This window comes from Copidosoma floridanum, unplaced genomic scaffold, assembly GCF_036245765.1.
Source record: "Copidosoma floridanum isolate Cflo_tuat_1 unplaced genomic scaffold, Cflo_Japanese_pri ptg000012l, whole genome shotgun sequence".
Classification (NCBI taxonomy): Eukaryota; Metazoa; Arthropoda; class Insecta; order Hymenoptera; family Encyrtidae; genus Copidosoma; species Copidosoma floridanum.
Genome location: NW_028321889.1, coordinates 879570 through 903062, shown reverse-complemented (window position 1 = coordinate 903062; position 23493 = coordinate 879570). Strand labels below are relative to the sequence as shown.

Genomic DNA, 23493 nt, shown 5'->3' with positions numbered 1-23493 from the left:
ACGCGCGTGCGTCCCTATCTTTTGCATGCGCTCGCGTATGTATACGTACCCTTTGCGCGCGTGCATATCACGCAGGTGAAATCGCGGGTGAGGGCGAGAGGTTCCGTTTTTTAGCGCTCTCGCGCGTTCTCACGGGACTGGTTTGGCCTTTTTTGATTGCTTCCTCCTTCACCTCGAGCTCTCTCTCTCTCTCTGCTGCAGAGCCTCTTAATTATGTAATTTGACGGTCGTTTTGAGTTTTCCCCGTTGCGTGACTGATTTGCGTTTTTTTTTCTTTTTCTCCCCTCGAGGAATACTTATACGATTTTTCGATGCGAAAGGGCTATACCTATACTAATAAAGGTTTTTGTTGAATTTTTTCGTGTTTAATTTAGTTGGGAAACTGTTGTTTTTTAGTACATAAGTTTTTTTTTTTTTTTTTTTTTTTTTTTGTCAATTATAAAATGTTTGATACGGGCATCATTTTTATTGACACTTCCAAACATACAGATGTAGGAAAAAAATTAAAACCCGGACTGGTCTGCTTATTTGTTATTATTTTATTTGTCTTCTGAGCTCAGTTTGTTAATAGAGTCATAAGAAACTAACTCTGTTAGATTGAAAGCAGAATCAAGCTTGGTATATTTATTTATCACTCTTCGTGATTCGTCAAACTCGTTTTTGATTAGGGAACGATTATTGTTGGTGTAAATTGGAAATTTTGATCGTCATAATTGGTAAAACTGCGGTTCTAATTATTCTAAAATAAAGATAAAAATTATAGTAACTGGCGTGGCGTTTAAACATTACCACGGTAAAAATTACTGTAGTTATTCTCCGCATATAGGATAAGTAACATCTCGATTTAAGTTGACTCAATAATAAAACAGTTTTGATACAGTAGTTTACAAGGTGTTATAATGAGTCTAATAACTCTGTTGAAAAACATTAATACAGATTCTTACTTGCTAATAAAAAACACCCGCAAAAAAACTTTGTTGTCAAAATTACTTCTATAGGCACCGTTAATTATGTTGATAACAGTAAATTGAAAAAAAATAAAAAATAGATGTCAACAGCACGCGGGGTTCCTAAGCGGTCACCCATCCAAGTACTAACCGCGCCCAATGCTGCTTTACTTCGGTGATCGGACGAGAACCGGTACTTTCAGCATGGTATGGACGTTGACGGGGTTGATTTTTTATTTAAGATTCTAATTGGGCCCTAACTCGTTCTTCGAAGTGTCAAGAATGAGCGTTTACTCTTATGTTTTTTCGATAAAATAGCTATAGCTGCTGAATAAATAATTTATAAAGCTATGCAATTAAAGTAACCTTACCCGAGCAGAAATGAAATGAGGACATCCTTATTTCAAATCAGGGCCTGATCAGTCATCGTGATCAGGTCCTGGTCACGCTTGTAACGCTTATCTAATCAGGTACTGGTCAGCCAGCATGATTTCATCCTTAGAGCGTCTGGTATAACATATATGTGTATGCATACTCACATATTTATGTCTAGCAGAAAGCCAAGGTACTGCTCCAAAATAAGTCAAATTTTTATAAATATATGAGTAAAAGCAAACTAAGATAACTATAATATAAATAAAAAAAGGATTATTAAGTTGACTACAATTACTAAAAAATGGACAGCAAAAAAAGAAAGGCTTTGCTTACCAAATATAGAGTCCGTAAGTATAGGTTAACTCAAAAAGTTGGTTCTTGTAGTGATAGCAGTGACAGTGATAATTTTGAAAATAACATCAAAACAAACAAACCAGATAAAATTATGCTGACTGGTTGACTGGCCTACCTAAAACTTCAAAAACATTGCTGCAAACTGCTGGTGCTTCTCTTTATAATATTGAAAAATTTAATGAGGAAAATGAACGTGACAAATCTGAATTTGTATACTTCGGGATAGAAAACCAACTGAAAAAAATTATAAACGTAGACTTACATAAAGAGAAAGTTCTGATGCTGCAATTTAATGTCGATGGTCTTCCTTTGTACAAGTCTAGTTCAGTGGAGTTTTGGCCAATTTTATGCAGAGTTCAGTGTGAATCAAACATTTATAAACCTTTTAATATTGCAACTTATTGTGGGAAAGGGAAACCATTTTCAGTAGAAAAGTATTCAGATCAGTTTAAACAGAAATTAATTTTTTGCTAAAAACGTATACTTATAATTAAATTTTTTGCTACAAATACTTATATTTATAATAAAGATAAGAAAATAAAAATCATATATTCATATTAGATGGTTATAACTTAGATGACAAAGATTCATAGATCAAGCAATGCGCATGTGCGATCAGAATAAGTAAGGATAAATTCATGCTGTCTGACCAGTACCTGGTCAGATAAGCGTTACAAGCGTGATCAGGACCTGATCACTAAAAAGGATAGCGTGATCAGCGAGGTGATCAGGGACTGATCAGATCCTTAGTTCATTTCCTGCTCGGGTATCGATAAAGTAGGAAACTTTAACTATCTCCAATCTGCCCCTAATACTGGGTAAAATTTAAAAATTATTATCCATGTGTTAGATTAAAAGAAATTGAATTTATTAAAAATGATACACTACGTTCATTACTTAATGAGTCACCTATAGAAGAGAAGTTCTCACAGAGAACCAAAATGTAAGAGCCAAAATAATTCAAGGTCGTTATTTACGACTAAAAAAAAAAAGTTCCTAAAAAAAGGGTGTCAACAGCACGCGGGGTTCCCAAGCGGTCACCCATCCAAGTACTAACCGCGCCCAATGCTGCTTGACTTCGGTGATCGGACGAGAACCGGTACCTTCAGCATGGTATGGACGTTGACGGGGAATGGCCTCCTATTTGACGTAGTTGAAGTGTGCACAGAGCAGTATTGACATTGAAATTTCGAAATATTTTTTGGAAGTACAAAATTTAATCAAAATAATAATGCAAAAGAAAACAAATACTTTTCGAAGTATACTGAGCATTGAAATATTCCTTACTGTTCAAAATAATTTTTCTGAACTCAATCCATTGGTGGTTAGAGAAAATTAACGTACTACTTTAAAATGTATTAATTTTTTAGTTTAATATTTGTTTATTAAAGAAATCCATTCTGTGATTTTAATAAATGTCATACAAATAATTTATAAATATTTACCTCATACTCTCGAAAGCGTACTTTTCATTGGATACGTATTTCCGTGATTTTTTAAATTATAATTTAGAGTATCTATCTAAGAAGATCCTGAATTTTAAATTCAAATTATATGGTACATAACATGTCAATTTGAATTTTATTATGCAAAATTCAGCCATCCGTTGGTTCCCACAAAGAGTAACCGATTTTAACGCTTCCTTAAATAGCTTCAGTGCACTTTTGGATACCCAAACAATAATACAGAAGTGTTAGAAGTATGCAATACGCACAAAAGCAGGTGCGAAATACCCCATCACTTGCGCTGGTGGAGAGAGTCTTAACAGTACTTAATAGTAGTAATATAGCATAATAATAATCGTTAGGACAGCAATAATAACTGGCTGCTCTAACTTTGACCACACGAGCGTGTTTGTACCTCAACGGAGCGAAAGCACCACATAGTCATGATATTTGGTTGTGTAACCTATACACTTACACAAAAGATGTGGAACAAGCTTTAAAAAAGACTATGTATACCTATAGAGGAGAACGCCCAGCGAGCACACGTAACGTTTTCGCGCGAAGAGGCGCCCATCTGTTAAAGAGACAGAAAAGAAAGCACCTGACTCGATTCACCTGCTGCCTTACTGTGGAGCCGTTCCTTCTCACTTCCTTCCTGTTTTTTTTTTTTTTTTTTTTTTTTTTTTTTTTTTTTTTTTTTTTTTTTTTCCTGTAACACGTCAGGTGCTGCTGCGAACACTGCTGCAGGTAAAACTGAAATTCGGAGGTTTGCACGTGTTTGGTGAAACCGGAAGACTTGCTCACGGGTGAGCCATTAACAATATTAAGGTCCTTGTTGTGTTATCGATGTTACACATTCATATAGGAAAAAAATTGGATAATAATTGGATTTAAAACATGTGATAAATTTTATTGGCAAATAATTTATAAATTTATCATCGAAACTAATAAATATTTTTATTTTCTATACCGCTGTTTTATGATACTCTATTGTGTCAAAGAAATATATCTATACGGCCAGTTTAACAATTAATAAAATTTTATCGCCATTTATAGTGAGTTATTTATTTTAGAATACGTATTTTGAACCATAAGATTTTTTTCATATATCAGTACTTTTAAAAGTAATACCTTCATTTTAGTAACTGCTTACCCCTATTTTGTAAAAATGTGTATTAATATTCTCAAAATAAAAATTTTTTTTTTTACTAGATAATTGCAATTTTCTGCATTTACTTATATTAATGTTTACAAATTTATATTTTACAAACAACACAGAATATCAAAAAAATTTCAAAAGAATTATTTCATGTTATTTTCCCATAAATAATAATTATATTCAATACTTTGATTGATTAAAATCAACAAACATAAATAAATTATACATGAACTTGAAATTTTTCGTATTTTATTTTAATTATGGCTACCAAATTATTAAATTTAATAAACTATTCTCACACATACTATGTAATTTATTTTAAGAGAGCATATCATCGAGCATATCATTACAAAATGTATTACTTTATGTAAATTTATATTTTAAATTATATTTTTTCTGCTGTATATTTGTTTTGTAATTGTTCCGGAGGCATATCTTGATTGTTTTTCTGAATTCCATTGCAGTGATATTTAAAAAATGTATTACCCTTATTTCTAAATCATAGAAGAATAATCTAATTATTTTATCCAATAAACATCTCTTGTTTCGAAATATATCTGAAATGTAAAAGAACTTTCAAAGGTGTTAGCGAACCTGTGGGCTATGGATTATTTTCGATGAATTTCGGCCGTTTATGTGGCCGATCATCTGCGTAACGAAGGCTGCACTTGTCCACCTGCGCATTCGTGCAGAAAAAATACATTGCAAGGTGTGCACATCGATCGTGCACCGGTGTTCCGTATTTTAATTATAATCAACGGTCCGAGGGTCTCCCGTAGTTTTCATTTTTAAGTACTGACATTTAATTTTGATATTAGTTTTCATACTAATATTTGAGAATATTTTTATGATTTTTAGTAGGTCCTTTATGTGGTCAAGAAAAATTTTTATTTTTAACCCAACCCCCAAATTTATCCATTTTTTAAATTACATTATTAGTTCAATTTAGTTCAAAAATAATGTGTATTTGTTAAACTACTAATTAATTTTTAGGTACGATCTGAACTAAGTAATTTTCAGCGTTATTTGATAATGTATAAATACAACATTCTACAGTACACTATAGACCCTACGAACCTATTGTTACGTTATTTTGAATGTTTGTTTATTGTTATACATCACATTAGTTATCCTTGGTTTTTAATGACATTTTAATATTTTTGTAACCTAGTTTGTTTGAGATACGTCCTTAATTTAAAATAAATACGTATAAAAAATTGGAATTTGGATATTCAACCTTTATTTTTGAAGGAGTTAAAAAAATAAGAAGTACTACATTACCTTACTCTTGCAAAAATTTTTGGGCTTATAGCATAGTTAGCTTCCAAACCAATTTTCGAAACTTTTTATTAATTTGAAAAAAGTTTTATTGATCATGCAGTTGGTGATGAACGTTCCTATCTTAGAAAAAGTTATTCTAAATTATAACTCACGTTAGTTTTGCTATATAAAAAATATTGTCGAGGTATAAAGTAATTTCCTAATTTTATTATATTTTCCCCCTATTTTATTGTGTTTCACATTCAAACATTCATTGTCATATCACTGAATCCTTTTAATTTATTATGGAATTGTTTAAAACACATTACTCGATGTATTAAATTAGAGCAATGAAATAAAAAATTATTTTGAGTGGCGACACTCGCTTTATTTACTTTTTCAAAGAAACGACTATGCAAATAGCTATATTTGATTAAAGTTAATATGAAATAAACGTAAAGGTGAAAGAGAAAGTTGTCCTCGATACGGTGACACGTAAAACTCAAAAGTAGTATTTTTTTTTATTCTGAAAACGAGAAATAATCGATGACCATTGGCGATGTGTCTGCAATTTGGTCATTTTTTTGCTCGCAGTCTACACCATCGTCGGTCACCAACGAGCGCCCGCCTTTGTTCCAGCTGACATTTTTCGACAGACGGCCTGGCCCCTTTTTTTTGTTCGGATCAGGTGGTGCTTACACATGTACAGCTCTCGAGTAATTACCAGAATTTCGCCGATGGCTGGCTCGAGATATATAGAAGGCAACTTTCCAAGGCCTGAGCATACCAAAATGCACCGGTGCTGAATTGAACTCAAACACGAAATTCGTTCGTAAATTACGCTCGAGTGACCGGCTTCGTTACGTGCACGCGACTCTCTTTGGCGCCCGTTTGCGCTTATCGCCCGTCCCATCAAATATTTATCCACATGGCTTGCGGAAGTCGCTGCCGACGATGTCTATTTGCGCCAATCGATTTGAAAATAACAATCGTTTCCTCATATACGTATACACTCCGATTTAATGAATGAATCACGTCGCAACGAAGCAAGTATATTTATTTTCCCGACATTGTATATACTTCTATGCAATCCGTTAACAATACCTTTGGAAAAAAATTTTTTCACCGTCTTATAACTCCGTACTTGATACATCAGCTGTACGATTTGTTTGTTGCATTGTACAGTGGGGCTGATAATAATTACCAAATTAGCAAATATCGAGCGTATGTTATGTACATTTACACGTGCGTCCAAGCCACCAGAGTTTAATCATAGGAAATAATTAACGTGACCATTGTATTCTGCTTCTAATTAAAATCCTCGATTATAAAAGTTGGACAAGATGTTGAGATCGTTACAGGTCTAAATAAATCAAATTAATCGACAAACACGTAATTCTTAAGTAATACCAAAAATGACGCATCGATAAAGTGTTTTTTTTGTTTTGTTTTTTTCTATCAGCTTTTTAAATATATTTTCTTTTTGTCAGCTATTTAAATGTTGTGTTTAATGAAATTCTGGCAATAATCATCATCTGATAAAATCACTTAGCAGTAAAATAGCCGATAATGCAGAAACTGATGGCCGCGCGGTGTTCGCGTGTATTATATACTACTGTTTACATTAATGTAGATGGTATTGCAGAAATCGTTGAGCAAAAAATCGATTTGCTACAGTAATAAAATAAAATAAAATAAAATAACAAAATACGAATTAAAAAAAAAAACAAACCAAGACTCGCTTTGCTATAGATTGATTTGGGCTGCAATACAACAACAAGTGGTACAAATCAACGATTTGTCGGACTATACCTTGAAACAAACAAGCTTGTGCACTAACTGATGAAATTTCCCTCATACCAATGTCTTAAACCACACTTGCGATTCATTTGAAATTCATACCATGGTTGCGTGAAAAAAAAAAAAAAAAAAAAAAAAAAAAAAAAAAAAAAAATCCATCGTAAAAAAAGTCGCCAAACCAAACAGATGCGGTTGAGCTTTCCTCCGCGTACAATTATCGCCTCGGGCAAGTTGTATATGTATTAGAGCGCCACAAAGCACAAACGAGCATAAAGACAAGTTAAACATTGTGTAGTCGGATGGACGTGCGTTTCGGCAACGACTCTGCCCCCGTCTTCTCGGGAGTCGGATAATGCGCGCGTACACGCGAAAGAGCAGCCACAACGAGCCTATATCTCACGCGATTCCTGTAATTCGCGCAATGTCTACATATATATATACCGTCGCGCAAAGGTATACTTTTGGGCTGGTTGTTGCATGCACAGGGTAGTCACAGCTCACCTACGCGCCCCCAGTGACCAAGCCGTTCGTGCATTATATGTTGAAAGGAGCCGGTTTTCGTTACTCATTCCCAAGCTAAAACAAAACAACCTATTAGCGATATAAATGACAAAGATTTTTTTTTTATTTGTCTCGTAGGACATTAAGATGGGCAAAAAGCTCGGAGATATCGCTGCGCGACCCTTATCCATCGCTAAGCAAGCGCACAAGTATACAAAAGCACAATATACAGTTGCGCGTCAACCCTCCGTATCTGGCGAAAGCAGGTTGGTCGTGGGTTGTCGACCGGAGGGCTCCTTTTTGCTTGATGCACGTGCGCGACGCGCGCCATGTATGTAGCAGCTCCAGTAACCCCCTCCCCCCTTATTCCCCCGTCCCTGGACTATTCCGCTGTGCAGCCCGTATTTTCGTAACTTGGCTGGCTGCCGGGTTATTTTCGGCATTGCGGACCATGCTTCTGGAGAAAATTTTCCTGCTGTTCGCCGTGAAAACGTACGTATATAATTGCTACCGTTGTCGAATCACCGCGAGTTGCAACGCGCGTGAACAGTATTAGTGCTGGAAAAGTCATTTTCCCAAGGTTTCGATCGAACGGCAATCCTAGCAAAAATTACAAGAAAAGAAAAACACAAAAACAGTCTATGGCAATGGGAACGGGAAACTAGAGGAGTTTTTCACAGTGGGGTGGACGGAGACGGGAGTGCTCTCTCTCGTTTTCTCGCCCCGTGATATTGACCGAGGGCGAGGGTTCCGCGTGGCCTGTGCATATAGCAGCCCCGTCGGCGGTGTGGCAGACACCACCCAACCACCTCCAACCCCCCCCCCCGCTATACGGCCCCTCCCTCCCGTACCGTTTGGCAAAGCTCATATCGATCCGAGCCTTGAAATGTATATATGTCCGCGAGGAGCTTCCCGCCCTGGTGCTCTCTGCTGTTGCGTAGTGCCGTGGGGTGAATCGATTCCCGCCGAGCCCGTTCGTGTGACCTGCACCGACGAGCAGGGGGTGGCGAGTCATGAAAGGACGAGCTGTTTGTACGCTATCCTCGTGGAAAAGAGGCGGGAGGGGAGGGTTAGTGTTTGTTGTAGCTTATTCTGCTCTGGTGTTATTTACCGGTAATAGTCACCCCAAAGAGAACATTATCTTTTACGGCAATGATAAAATGTCTTTTCATCGTACAGGTCGTCTTTAATAATGATGTGTCTGACTCGGTAAAAATTACCCTCTTACTTCCAATGCGGGATTACATTGTATTTTATCGAGTAATTTGTCGCTTGTACAATTAATTTTTTTTTTTTTTTAATGATTCATCAGTCTTTAAATGAAATTTTTAAAAAATTTGCTACGGGCATTAAATAAAAATCAAAGCAATCGCACACAAGTGAAACATTTCACCACACTTCGTACCCTCTTCAATGACAAAATGACACGCGCGTCCCGCGTGTGACAATAAAAGAGCGTGTGCTCCGTACATCGTATGTATTTTATAAAAATTTTTGATTCAACAAACAAAAAACAAAAAAGCTCGTGCGCAAAAAAAAACAACAGAAAATTTGAAAAAAATGAAAATGGATGCTCATAGGCGAAAAACAAAACAATAAACGCTTGCTTTCACCCCCTTGTTGCAATGCCCCAACGCAAGCTGCGTTTCCCAACTGCAAGCTCGAGCCACGATGCTCCAAAAATTTGCACAACATCAAAAGCGGTCACGTAACTTTGAGAAATAAAGTCGCATCAGATATATACGTGTACAGTATCGCGTGACTGTAGATTACGGAAAAAAAAAAAAAAAAAAAAAAAAAAAAAAAAAAAAAGCGCGCAGCTGCTGCTGCCGGCTGGCGCCCCACCGCGACGAGCTTGCAAGGGAGAAAAGGGCGGGCATCAGCGGACGCGGCCGATCGATGCCACGAGCACTATATACACAGCTGGATGACGTAGCAGCCAGCAGAGGGACATTAAAGGGCATAAGGGAGGGGAGGAAGAGACCCAGGGTGCAACGCTGCAAAAATCGAAGTCAAGCGCGCGCACTTGCAAGCTCGCCTCCACTCCCCCCCACTTCCCTCCACATGTTGTGGCTTACCGAATCCACGTGTGTATGTGAGTACATTTCCCCTGACGCGACAGTATTCGCTTGCGCCTTGCCCTTACAGTCAGCGGTTCTCGGCTGAGAATGAGACATTTCGTTGTCTCTGCAAGTAGACGGAGAGGGTGAGGGTGGTGGAATTTTTTTGACCGTCTATTCAACCAAAAATTTGACAAATGCACTCAAATTACTTGAGTAATACCTTCTTATTATATTTTCAAGGAAAACAAAAATGAATAAAGTGGTGGGGTTGTTGAGTCACTTCGAGGCGAGTAAATTTTTCTAGCGACAACAATTTTTTTTTAATCATGCAATGCACGGAGGTTGTTGTTTCAAAATTATTATGTTCTACCTTGTAACAGCTTTTATCATGCGTAAGGATGTATAATTAGAAGCGATGATATATAGAGTAGTTTGAGAATGAATTGTACAAGAGAACAGAGAACAACGGCACGAAAAACTGTGTGTTGGAAAAGAGAAAAAAAAAAAAAAAAAAAAAAAAAAATAGAAATTGCTGTTAAAATCGATAAACGAAGTGCAACTTCGAGCCCCTGTTGCTGTAAAAAGTGAGGAGAAGCAAAAACACACGAGGAGGCCGATCGTGTGGCAACAAAGACGCGTCGACGTTGGGCGGGCAGCGGTACGTTGTAAGGAAGGAAGGAAAAAAAAAGTGCAAAAATACGCGACGACGGTCGAGCACAGCCTCTCGCGGGGGCAGGAGGGCAGCAGGAGGCAGAGAACGGAAGAGGCGAAATTCGCGCGAGACGGCAGCTAAGGAGGGGCGGGAGGAAGGAACCGGTTTCGCGCTTCCCCTCATTTCACCTCGGCCTCGTCCGTCCAGTCAGATCCCGGGACAAAGACAAAGGCGATGACGACTACTACGCCGAGGAGGTAGAGAGCCGGAACGCTTGCCTGGCGCGACGTGGGACGACCGCCTCCTCTTCTCGTACCCTAGAGCCCCCCTTTTTTTCTCCTCCTACTCCTCCCGTGCTTCAGACGCGACCTCCGATATATTAACTCGTTGGTGTGTGTTCTATGTGTTGTACAAACGCAGAGACGTAACTAGCAAATTTTTGCTAGGGTGCTTCATACGTGATTTAAACTTTTTTTTTTTTTTTTTTTTCCGTTGAACAAATAAATTAATTTACAATAAGCGAAAAAAGACATACAAATCTTAACTTTATGGTTACTATTTCTAACAATACATTTGCAAAGCATTTGAATTTCACCCTTCACGAAATACACTACCTGGAGTGTATACAAGGTTTTTCCTAATTTAAAAAATTTCTTTAATTATGAGTACGAAGAACAAAAAATTCTAATAACTTTGATTTATCTTCACACAAAAATTTGCGTCCATCGTGGAGTTCATCGTGTACATTTATACAAAAAAATGAGCCTCATTCTCAGCTCACCAAAAAACATGTTTTTCGAACATACCTAACCTAACATACTGTCTAATGGCAGGGTGCAATTAAAGTGCTGCTCTTACCTGTTTCCCCAAGCCCACGTGAATTCTTATGAATGAAAATATTAGTTCGGTGGCCGCCACTGGCGATTCCCGGGCCCCCGTTTCCATAAAACTGCGTGTTAAAATGACTAGTGGCGCCAACCCTCCCCTCCACCGACTTGTACCCTGGCAATTCCTACATATTAAAAGATCAAAGATTTGACATCAAATTACTACACGTCGATCATTTGAGTGACATGACGCAGATGTAACTTTTTTTTTCTCATCCAACCAGGTAATATTAAAATCTTTCCTCGTCCCTTCAAAAACAGTTCGAACGACGTCATAAATCGCAACTCAAGGCGCGAAAAGTTAGTCCATCCCTGGTGGAATGCAGTCAACAGCACATATATGTACATACATATTCGCAGGGTCGTGGTAACTTGTGTATACACAGACGTATGGGAAGAAAAATACTGGATGTATCTCCAAACACAGCGAAACAAGCCTATACATCACACAGCTCGGCCGCGAGAGGCGTGTATGTCAAGACACATATACATATTACACTTCACGTATGGTGCCCGTGCGTGCCCGGCCGTTTCTATATATTATAGTGTACGTTCTCGCGAGTGAGTATGTAGTATGTATGTATATATTCACCAGCCACCCAGCAAGTTGCGCCGACGCGATTCGCGTCGTCCTTTGTTAACGTTCCACACACCTCCCCCTTCTTTTTGCGATGTAGTAGTAAGTACACCAGAAGAGAGCGCCGGTCGCCGCCCGCCGGCCGTGCCCCATGACAGCAACATACATGTATACATGTACCACAGCAGCCATGTACAGACGTGACGTCACGCGTATACAATATCACGCTCGGTCGTGGCGCTGTCGTCGCCGCTGCACGTGTGTGCAGAAATGCACGCGAAAGAAGAAGGAGAGAGAGAAGGAGAAGCTGATGCCATGGGGCAGACCGGGCAAACTCCCCCGCCGTCCTCGACCCTCGTTGAGAGCGTCATGGAGTATCTCATATGATCGTGTCCTGACTGCGACTGACGCACCATGTCGTCGTTGTGACTGGGTGGGTGCTTAAATTTCGCTTACATAGGTATATATATATATATATACACCTACATATTACATACTTTATAAGGACCTACCCGTTTCACCCTTACTTGTAAAACACGTGTGTATCGACGGGACGTTGGCGGTATACCTCACCCCTTTGGCGCTGGTGTTGAGATGCTGGGGACGACTTGGCTGGATTATTCGAGCCAGCTTGCAGAATCTGGTCTATACTTGAAAATTTATTTGATAAAAAGTCCTAGCGTGAGTTTCGGGGTGGTTTTTTTTTTTTTTTTTTTTTTTTGAAGCATTTAAACCCTTAGAGATATGAAAGTATCTGTGTGTACTTTTAAAGCTGAACTTGATTCGGTGGAGCTAGGGTGAAGACAGAGAAGGCGCGAGAAGGGCGTGGTCGCGGCGCTTGTCGCGTTTAATTTGGCGGATCGCACTTTACTTGTATTACCCGCCCTACTGGGCTTTTTTTTATTTCAAATTTTTTTTTTTCCAACCACATGTCTTTGTAATGAATAATTCTATTAAAGAATCTATACGCACAATTAAGAATTTTAGCAGTAATTTAATGTATACGAATAATACAAAACTGTGCGGAGTTGTTTGTAGAGTCAAGACACAGTTTAAGGTTGGGCTGATGGATAAAATTACGGGAAAAGGTTGTTTTAATTGTCAAATTTCAAACATAACCTCTTGTAAAGTATTATTGATACAGATCGTGAAAAAATACGATAGATATAATCAATTGTATCGTAGACCCTATGTGTTCACAAAATGACAGATAACCTTTTTCTTTACAACCTCCTCGACATGGGTGTCAATTAGAAATGTACGACAAATAGAATATAGTAAGCTGAACAGCGCCATTTTGGATGAAGTATAATCGCTCGCGTGAAATAGCGAAACATCTAAGTATATTTGTTCACAATGTCTTCAATGTTAATAGTAAACAATAAATCTAACGTGGTGGTTACCCTCCACCAATGTACATAACCTATTATAACTCCAAAATCTCTATAATACAGGTGCAAAATGAAAGAATTGCATGTTAGCTTCATTCTAAATTTAACACTGTGACTGCCACAAGATGGCGAAATCATCTGTCTTTCTACAACTCTTCTGCTATCGGATTTAAATGAATGGATTTGACGTGTGAAAATAATTCCACATCAAAATGATGTTGTTCTGGCGTGCTTTGGATGTATTAAAATGTATAAAAATGAATAATTAAATAATAAGTTTTAAAAGCTCAATCTTCACATGAAGATTTTTCTCTAAACTGATTTAGAATACGCGTGGGGTGTAAAATTCCGCTCAAATTATCACTCGACGTTGGTAAGGAAAAGTAAGTGTGTAAATTTATTTAGGAAATTTTTTCCACGGCTACGCGTGATGGGTGTGAACAAAAATCTTCCCAGCATGGCAGAACCTCTTCTCAAAACGGCATAAAACCACGTATGTGGTGCCACAACACCAGCCGAGCTCATCCATGCGGTATAATAAATAATATACGCCAGCACGAAAGGTACGGTGCATATCGCAGCAGTTGAAGGCAGTGGCGCACGACATCCGCATGAAAACGTCGAAAAAGCCGAGAGGCGCTTGACCCCCTGTACACTTCCATACCGGCACGAATTCGTCACTTCCTGTGCCAACTTTTTTTTAATTTTTTTTTTATTCATTTGTGATACGTATATATGTGCGAGCACGTATAGCTTGCCATTGTTTTGCGTACTGCTGACAACGTATCGACGGACTGACAATGACATTCTCCCTCCCCGAATACTCAGCGTGACGTTGTATTTCGGAAGTAAAGCCATTCTTACGACTCGCACGAAGTTTTTAATGGCTGCGTTTCCCTGTGTGATACTATACAACGATGTAAAAATGATACACTTATTTGAAACCATCTCACGCCAAGTACACGTAATCCATACAAGTAGATACAGACTCGTATAGTCAGACAAGGAAGATTCCCAGCCACGTAAATAGACAGTTGACAATGTATAAATAAAAACCAAAGAGACATGCACATACACGGGGCATCAAGTTATTTTGAGGCAAGCGAGATATGATCCTACAAATAAACAGTTATTAAGTTCAACGTTGACTCATCCAAACTCAGCGACACGTCGTTCACGATATCATCTGAATCGTTGATTTTTCACTCGAATATTCCCCCGCAGAAAATAATGCAAGCAGATACGAAGCAAACAACGTGGAAAATCCCGCCCGAGCCCGCTATGAAGAACTGGAAAACCCGCGTTCTACAAGTAAAACCCAAGGTATATAGGACCGGTGTTGGCTCGGTACAGTCACAGGAACAACACTGTTCTTGGGGTCGATTACCGGTGAAATGAACTTATAGTTTTCCAAAAAGCTCTTTTCACCGGTAAAACTTACCCCTGACAATAAAATACTTTGCTCTGCGAGCTGTTTCATCAAATAATCCTCGCCGGGCCAATAATTTGTAAACTGTGGATACCAATAAACATAATGTTAATGATACCGTAAGCGAAATATATTCTCATGTAAAAATACTATGACATTGCGAAATTGTGAGGTGAAAATAGTACCTCGTACGTATAAGGCTGTGTGTGCCAAGTTAACAATAAAGTCTAAAATAAATACACTATACATACGTAAGTAGAGGTGTTTGTTATAAACAGAAACAAAAAACCCCAAGATAAGCAAACGCCCGAAAACGATACTTTGCTCTCATACCATCCGGCGACCTGTTTACAAACATATTGCATACAGGTACAAGCGGTGTATTATATATTATACGCGTGACATCATAGGGCCGTCGCATTAGTACGCACGAGCGAGCTTCGTCCCCGAAAACGCCGGCTCTTGTCCTCGAAAACGTCCGCTGGCTGCCATTGTACGAGCCAACTTCTCGCGAATACAAACGCGTTGGAATTTTTTTTTTTTTTTTCTTTTTTTCTTCACATCGTTGTCATAGCGCTTCCTGCGTTGATACTCGCGTACGCGCGCTATACCAACCATTCGCGCACACTCCACTGGCTTTGAATGCCGATGAGCGCAGTTTACGAGGAGCTTTTTTCCCTCCCGCGAGGCTTTTTTGTTTCAGACTCACTCGATGGATTGCTCATACGCCACGTAGCTTTGGTATTTTCGCATCATACGCGCTTTCTCGAAACAACCTTTTTTTTCCCTTCGGCAGATTCGCGATGAAAATGTCGCAGAAACCAGCAGGTGCTTTTTGACATGGCGTTTGAGGGTCGACGCGCCACTCAAACCATCCAAGTGCCTGATTAGCATCGCAAAAAACAAAGAGAAAAAAAAAAAAAAAAAAAAAAAGATAGAGACATTAGAAAGTCAATAAAGCACATCGCAAATCGCTACGTACGACTTCTCCTTCCTCTAGTACAGGTTTTCGGATCAGGACGTCATAATATATACCTCCGACACAGAATTTTGGTAGATTCAGCATATCATCACGAACAAACTACCGATTCCCTCCGGCTGTCAAGCTTGTGATTTCACTTTCGTCGCGTCCATCGTTACACGTATATATGGCGCGCGCGTGTCTTTATAATCACACCTCGAACAAGTGACGAGCACGCGCGCGACTCCTTTTCACCCGTCCATATATGCACAACCGGCACAATCCATACACACATCCTGCACGCGCCACTGACGCTCTCTATACACGCCTTTCGTGATCGCGTTTTCAATGCCCCCGCTCGTTACATTCCGTTCTTCGCTTCTTGTGGGGTATTATAATCTTTTGTTTTTCTCTTTTGTTTCATTGGCAAAACCACGTACGGGGCCAAATGAAACTGTTTGCTGATGGGGTATCGAAAACACAAAAAGGGAGGGGGTTGTCTTTGCTTCTCCAACGTTTGACCTCAGCCTTGACCCGGTTCTGCAGTACTTGTACGCGACTAAGAGAAATTAATCGCACGTACATCGGCGGGTAAAAGCCCCCCCCTGCGCGACCACTTACAGTTTCACTCGACCGCAAGACCAGTTTTACGGATTCGGCCTCGCTTGTATAAAATAAACGCCGAAAAAAAAAAAAAAAAAAAAAAAATCCCTCCTCCACGTTATGTATGTATACAGCCTTGACTCCGTTCTCCATGGCGTGTCAAATATAATTATACCGATATATACCGGGCCCGTGTGCTCGTAACAGTCCCACGGTGGCGAACGAGTTCCGCCTCGATTCTCCGTGTAGGTATACTTATACCTCCGCGGACGCTCATAACTCATTATAGCCGGCTTCTTTCGACCACCCGGCTTTACGTGTGACTCCCTTTTTCGTGAAATATCCCCCGTCTTCTCCTCAGCTGGTATACGTATCGCGAAACAGCTTTCAATTCTTACAAACAAGCCGGCCTCTTTGTCTTCCCGGCCCCTCTTTCAAATGCCGGAATCCGTATTTGTTAACCAAAATCGTGCTGGGTTTCGGCGAGCTTTTTTAGTTTTATATCCACGCCCTTTTTTTGTTCCTTGCTTCTCCAATCGACAACGAGACCTTCTTGCGTCGTGTTATTAATTTTTGTTTATTCCACGCGGAAGCACCAACCATTTCACGCTGAGGATTATAATCGAGCCAAAAGATGCATAACCCATGCTATTCGTGTGTTCGAATTTGCCTGTGAAAAGGAATTTTTACGTTCTCCTTGGTTTTTTCTTGGGGTTATAGTGTTGGAGGTTTTGAGGTTATGGAGTTGGAATGACCATCTGAGTCGAGGTATCCCGAGTTTCTAAGTTAAAAAGGCTTACAATATTCTCTTTGGTTTTGGGGCTACGGGATGTAACTCTTGTTTGAGAATTTTTAGGTTATGAGGGTTGTGTAGGGTTATGGATTTTGAGATTCTAGATCGGGAACGTGTATGGATCAAAGTTTCTGAGTTGAAAAGGCTGATAAATCTCTTCCATCAAGTGCTCAGGAGTTGCGGGGGCATGAAGTTTTTGAACAATGGGGTAAAAGCATCATAGAGATATCAAGTAAAAAGATGGAATTGAGTTACCGTGTGCATAAGTACATTTTTTTTCAGTTTTCTTTTATTATCCTGTATTGTGAGGTAACGAGAAAAAATCAGACATGAAGAGACCACATGGAGTTTGATGCAATTAAAGCTATTAACAAACATATATCGTGCACCTGATTTGGTCTTAGGCACATTTGAATTTGTGGTTCCATGTTATCCATGCATTTAAATTATGCTTTTCCTGTTCTACTAACTTTTTTTATTAAATACCGAATTGATATACTGTTGCAAAGTATCAGTGTTTGATGCTAGAAAAATATTCTGCAGCTATTGTCTAATTTTAACACAATCATGCGGTTAATATTTGTTCGTGGCCAACTAAATCTCGATGCGTACTAAACATGGTAATGGTGGTAATTTCACTTTATTTATGAATGAGGGAGAAACCAGTGAATGAACCGATCGTCAACAACGTAACGTGTTGGAGGAGCTCACGCAACCGTACGAAGGGATAACCCAATAACTTGAGAAAATTTATTCTGACATTGATGCGCTCGAAAGGGGAGGTCGGGTTGGCGTATGTTAAAGGTCGTGCACGCTCGGCTCGCGTGGAACACGATAACGCGACCCTCGTCTTTTCACTCTTGGAGAGACTCGCTGCTGATTACGAAAGGAGTTATTGGGACTCTAAAAGGGGCGGTTGATCTCCGTGACGTGCAACCGCTTACTTTTGATAATCAATGTACTTGCTTATCTATTCGATCGGTATGCCTCGATCTTTGTATTCCCCTCTTCTATTGCGATTTGTCTAATTTATTTCATTTTGATGAATCTTAGTGATTTAAATACATCATCTACATTTTCTTGTTTTTTTTTTTTTTTTTTCATGTGTTTCTTAACTTTTACAAATAACAATTGTATATTCTCTTATTCATGCAATTCATTTCTGATACATTTTCATACGTTTCTTTTTTATGTTTCAGGTAAGTTTGCTCAACTCTACCATTTTTACTAATTCAACTATCGGTGAGTTTATAATTTTACTTTATACAAAATTAAAGATAACAATCAATTGGTCTGCAGTACCTTATCAGTGTACTTCTGTCTTAAGTAAGAACAAAAATCACAAAATATCTTCACGTAATGTTTATGATCGAGGGATCGTAGGCGATGCAAAAAAAATCTCCTCGGATGAACCCGACGTTGCTCGTTATAAATTATTTTTGCCATTTTTGAAAACTCTTCTTATGTGACGCCTGATACTCGATAAACGACCTGTAAATCGTCTATTTATTTTGAATCGTAAATACGGCCTACTTGACAAGACACGTATATGTATATGCCCACGAAGCTAAGTCGTGCGACGGCGGACACAATTCTCTCTTTCTTGTCCATATATATGGGTATATATAGAGATCTGCGTCGAAAAACTGATTTATATATTCGCGTCGCGCGACTCCAGCCGCTCACCTACTAGTACCCTTGATACTGAAAGTAGTCCTATTCGAATGAGAGAGAAAGAGAAAAAAAAGAGTCCCACATGCACGTACATAAAATATGCCACTCGCTATTCCCGCAGTCGATCGCGTACGCCACCGCTAACAGCGCCACTGTAGCATACGTAATCCTTTGCCCCCCCCCCCTAGACCCCCACGCCAAAAGAGCCTATAACTATGCCAATTAGACTTGCAAACTAAAACTCTTCCAAAGAAAATGTACGAGAAGTGCGACTGAACTGCCCGCATACGTGATACGGTGTTGGTCTCTCGTGTGTGCAAAAAACAACGGTTCGACGAACGCGAGTGGATTAAGCGAAAGGGTTCTCTCGATTGTCGGGCTGATGACTAATTGCAAAAAGGCTGATATTAATTGACGCGGCGACTGCGTGACCCGACATGAGAGATAAGGAGAATGTAAGAAACCAGCGCAGCTATACACGACGTTCATGTGGTTAAGGTACGGGTTCACTGTATAATATATATAAAAGTATAATATATAAGTTCCCGGTTCTCCGTCGCTTAGCAACAGACGTATATATATATATATATATATCAGCGACGGCGATGGACCGGGATGTGTTTCACGCTCATTCGGTATGCGCGACACTCTCTGCTACATAGAAGCGCAAGAAAGAGAGACGTGCCCATACAACAGATACCACGTGTGTGTATACGTCGGGCTCGTTATTATACACTACGTCATCATCGGGTGCACGCCGTCTTCGTTTTGTGCGCTTATATACGTGCTCCAAGTTCGCTTTAGCATATGACAAGATCCCCGAAAAATCATGTATTAGAGGTGCACATTGATGACTATTTTTTATAAAGAAATAACCAACTCAGATTTAGGTTGAAAAATGGATACCTAATTGAGATTTGTTGTCAAATTGAATCAGAGTCGTTGCTATCAATATGTGTTAATACTCGGATTCTATGGTGAGGCGCTAATTTAAGTTTTGAGTTAAAAAAGAAGCTGATGTAAATAAAGTTCAAAAAATAATAAATAATTCTGATTCGGGACGGAAAAGCAGCTGATTTTGATTCAGGTTGAAGAAAGTGTTGAAAACCCATAGTTCACAGATTTAAGTAACAGTTAATCAGCTGGCTTATTCAGATTTTGATTCGGCAAGTATTTAATCCAGATTTAGGTTGAAAAAATATCTAGTTTAAATTTAGACTACATCATTGCTTTTCTGAACAAACATTGTTACTTTATTTTATGCTATACATGTTTATACGCATCTCCCATTTTAATTCTATCATAATATTTCCATAGCTTAGTAACACCTACCGATTTTTACATTTATACTTTTCTGCATATACTCATCCCTTAAAAGTTAAAAACGGAACCCTTTGGACGTCAACGTCCATACCATGCTGAAAGTACCGGTTCTCGTCCGATCACCGAAGTAAAGCAGCATTGGGCGCGGTTAGTACTTGGATGGGTGACCGCTTGGGAACACCGCGTGCTGTTGACATCCTTTTTTTTTTTTTTGGTTAATACCTTTAATCTTTTTGTCCTTAAAATTTTGGTTATTTTTTTCAAGTGATTCATTAAGTAATGAACAAAGTGTATCAATTTTTAAAAATTTCTTTTGATATAATTCATAGATAATCACAACTCATTTTACCCGGTACTAGGGGCAATCTGGAGATGGCTGAAGTTTCCTACCTTATCGATAAGGTTACTTTAATTGCATAGCGTTATAAATTATTTATTCAGCAGCTATAGCTATTTTATCGAAAAAACATAAGAGTAAACGCACATTCTTGACACTTCGAAGAACGAGTTAGGGCCCAATCAGAATCTCAAGTAAAAGATCAACCCCCGTCAACGTCCATACCATGCTGAAGGTACCGGTTCTCGTCCGATCACCGAAGTCAAGCAGCATTGGGCGCGGTTAGTACTTGGATGGGTGACCGCTTGGGAACCCCGCGTGCTGTTGACACCAATTTTTTGATATAGTTTTTGTTTTTCCCAAGTAATATTTTTTTTTGTTCATATACAACTTTCATTTTTGCCTCGAAAACTCTATTAATATCTTTGAAATGTCTAAGTGCTGAAATACTGCATAATTTTTCAGAGCAACAGTAAATATGATGTTGTGCTTAGTCCTGGCCAAAAAAACCTCGCTACTTGAAGCTTGTTCCTTTTTTTCAATTTATTTATTTTTTTTTAGTTAACTACGTCTGTCTCACTCTTGATGTCATTGACAGTATTGCCATCAGACATTTTCCTCTGTCTTCGTTTTTCTCCCTTATATCCTCGTTCATCTCACGCGCGTGCATTTGCGGATAGTGATTTGCCTGTGTATATTTCCGGTCTGCGTTACGTTAGTCGCCGTGCGCGGATAGTCACGTCGGCTCACGTGAGCGTGGTCAGTCACGTATAATATACGCACGCGTATAGAGTTATTACATGTGTGTATGTGTATACGTCTCGTAGAGCGTGACTGGTAACGGATAGAAGAGCGCTATGTAGAGGATCCACCCAGTGATGATGATTATGATGATGATGGTGATGACGTCAGGGCTTATCATTAGTTGTGCGCACTGCGTTTCCAAGACAGTCGGCCAGTTTGTTCGCTTGACTGCGCTTTTGATCGTGTGCGTGTACACGTCTGTGTGAGAACAACCATTGCCTCGCGCTTACCACAATATATATGTAGACGTAGTGGCTGCACAATTTTTTTTCTTTTTCCTTTTCGTTTTAAAAGCAATTTTTTTTTTTTTTTTTTTTCTCTTTCTGCACTCGAGTACGCTCAGATTGTATACGAGAGCCGAAGAGAAATTACCGAGACTCGTCAGAACTTATTTTTAGATCGGTATGGAGCTACTATACGGTTTAATTAATTGTGTAGTCGACGAAGGTTGAGGGGGAGGGGGGTACTTCTACATGGTTGGCTTTATGTGCTATGGCTGGAAATATATTCGTGAACCTTGAAAAAAAGTAGGATACATATTTTTTATTTATTCATCACTGTAAGCGCTATTTATATCATTTATTGTATTAAAATATTACATTATGACATGTATTGTATTATTTAACTACAGTTTTCAAAATTAGGAAGGTTTGCTCGAAATGCGGAGAGAACAGTAATACTTTTAACAATAATTACTCAATGTGTGAGAAAACTATTTGAATTTTTTTGTAAATTCATTGCTGTTCTTAAAAGCTTGTATTAACACTTGAAATTTCATTAATAAAATGATGCACCCCCATACAGATTGGTCGTACCTAAAAATTTCTGGTTGAAAACTACTATTAAATTAATCAGTTTCCTGAAGCTAAATAATTATTGTTGGAAGTTTCACTGCTTTCTCTGAATTTTGGAAAAATCGTTTAATATTTCCTTAAAATTAGTATTGATTTTTATTTTTTAGAATCAGCACGTAGGGTTAATTCAATTGTCATAAATCTCTTTGACTTTTTATATCATTTAACTGACACTAAATGTTCCGGTATTCTTAATTGCTTGATGTGAATACAGTCCTAAATGAACATGTGAACGCCTCAAAAAAAGAATGCATGGTTCAAGTATAATCTCAAATTTTCTGGATAAAAAGCACTATTCGGTAACCTTGTCGTAAGAAATTAATAGAGCAAGTCAAACTGAATTGCAATGACAATTGTTGCTCCTTTTCCTTCTTTTTTTTTTTTTTTTTTTTTTTTGTTACAGCTATAACTGCACTCTGATAGCAAAACTAGATTTTGTGAACATACTTTTTTCAGATTTTTTTTACTTCAAGATTTGAGAAATTATAGTTCATACATTATGACATGTAGATTGATTTTATGGCTTATACATTATTTTTGCAAAGCCTCGAAACGACAAAAAATACATATTTGTTTGTTCCTTTTTTTTCTCTGAAAAAAAAAAAAAAAAAAAAAAATTAAGTTGATCTACATAACTCGCGAAACGCTTTCTTGCAACGTGTTCCGGCTCGTATACGTCCTAACTATGAGAAAAAAAGTTAAGGATTAGCGTTCGTATGCTAATCATTTGGAAACCGCTAGCGATTTTTTCTCTTTATTTTTTTTTCTTCCATATTACGAGTAACCGTTCTTCGATCCATTCATCCGATATATCGCTAGGCGTTATTCAAAAAAATCATTAGCTGTACCACTGAACCGTAGCTATACACAAAAGCACCAAAACAACGAAAAGCAGACGATTCGAAAAAACAGGTGCTGCTATCCTTTGACAGTATATAGGTATACATTTGATATATAGGAGATGGAGCACTACTCCGAGACCGGGCCAAGGCCGCTTGCGTACACGAGCAGTTTTTAAAGCAAGTGGTATACGGGCTAAGGTGTATATCATTCCCACGTTGTTGTCAGCGATATCGGATTGTGTGGTCGACGCGTTAGTTTGCATATTTCGAGGATTCGGGCGAACCGGTTTTTTTTTTTTTTTTGTGTGTTAGCGCGATCAAAAGGGCCGGCCGGCCTCGGATCCCGTACCGAGAATCACAGCCAGCTACTTTCTGGAAAAGGGGGGGGCCTAATCGAAGGTTGATTCAATAATTAATGTCTTTTTCAGTAGCTGGATTAATAATATGCATTGGGAAGGATTT

At 38.7% G+C, this 23493-nt stretch overlaps 1 protein-coding gene and 4 non-coding genes across 5 annotated transcripts in view; 3 read left to right on the top strand and 2 right to left on the bottom strand.

The window, feature by feature from the left end:
* Positions 1-23493, top strand: part of LOC149375062 (uncharacterized) — a 92972-nt gene that overhangs the window by 15321 nt on the left and 54158 nt on the right. The gene's annotated exons all lie outside the window — the stretch shown is intronic.
* On the bottom strand, positions 1050-1168 carry LOC111643113 (5S ribosomal RNA). The gene has a single exon (XR_002759650.2). It is a non-coding gene; the product is annotated as a 5S ribosomal RNA (ribosomal RNA).
* LOC111643823 (5S ribosomal RNA) lies at positions 2685-2803 on the bottom strand. Its single transcript, XR_002759748.2, has one exon. It is a non-coding gene; the product is annotated as a 5S ribosomal RNA (ribosomal RNA).
* Positions 20272-20390, top strand: LOC111643112 (5S ribosomal RNA). The gene has a single exon (XR_002759649.2). It is a non-coding gene; the product is annotated as a 5S ribosomal RNA (ribosomal RNA).
* Positions 20743-20861, top strand: LOC111643114 (5S ribosomal RNA). Its single transcript, XR_016292927.1, has one exon. It is a non-coding gene; the product is annotated as a 5S ribosomal RNA (ribosomal RNA).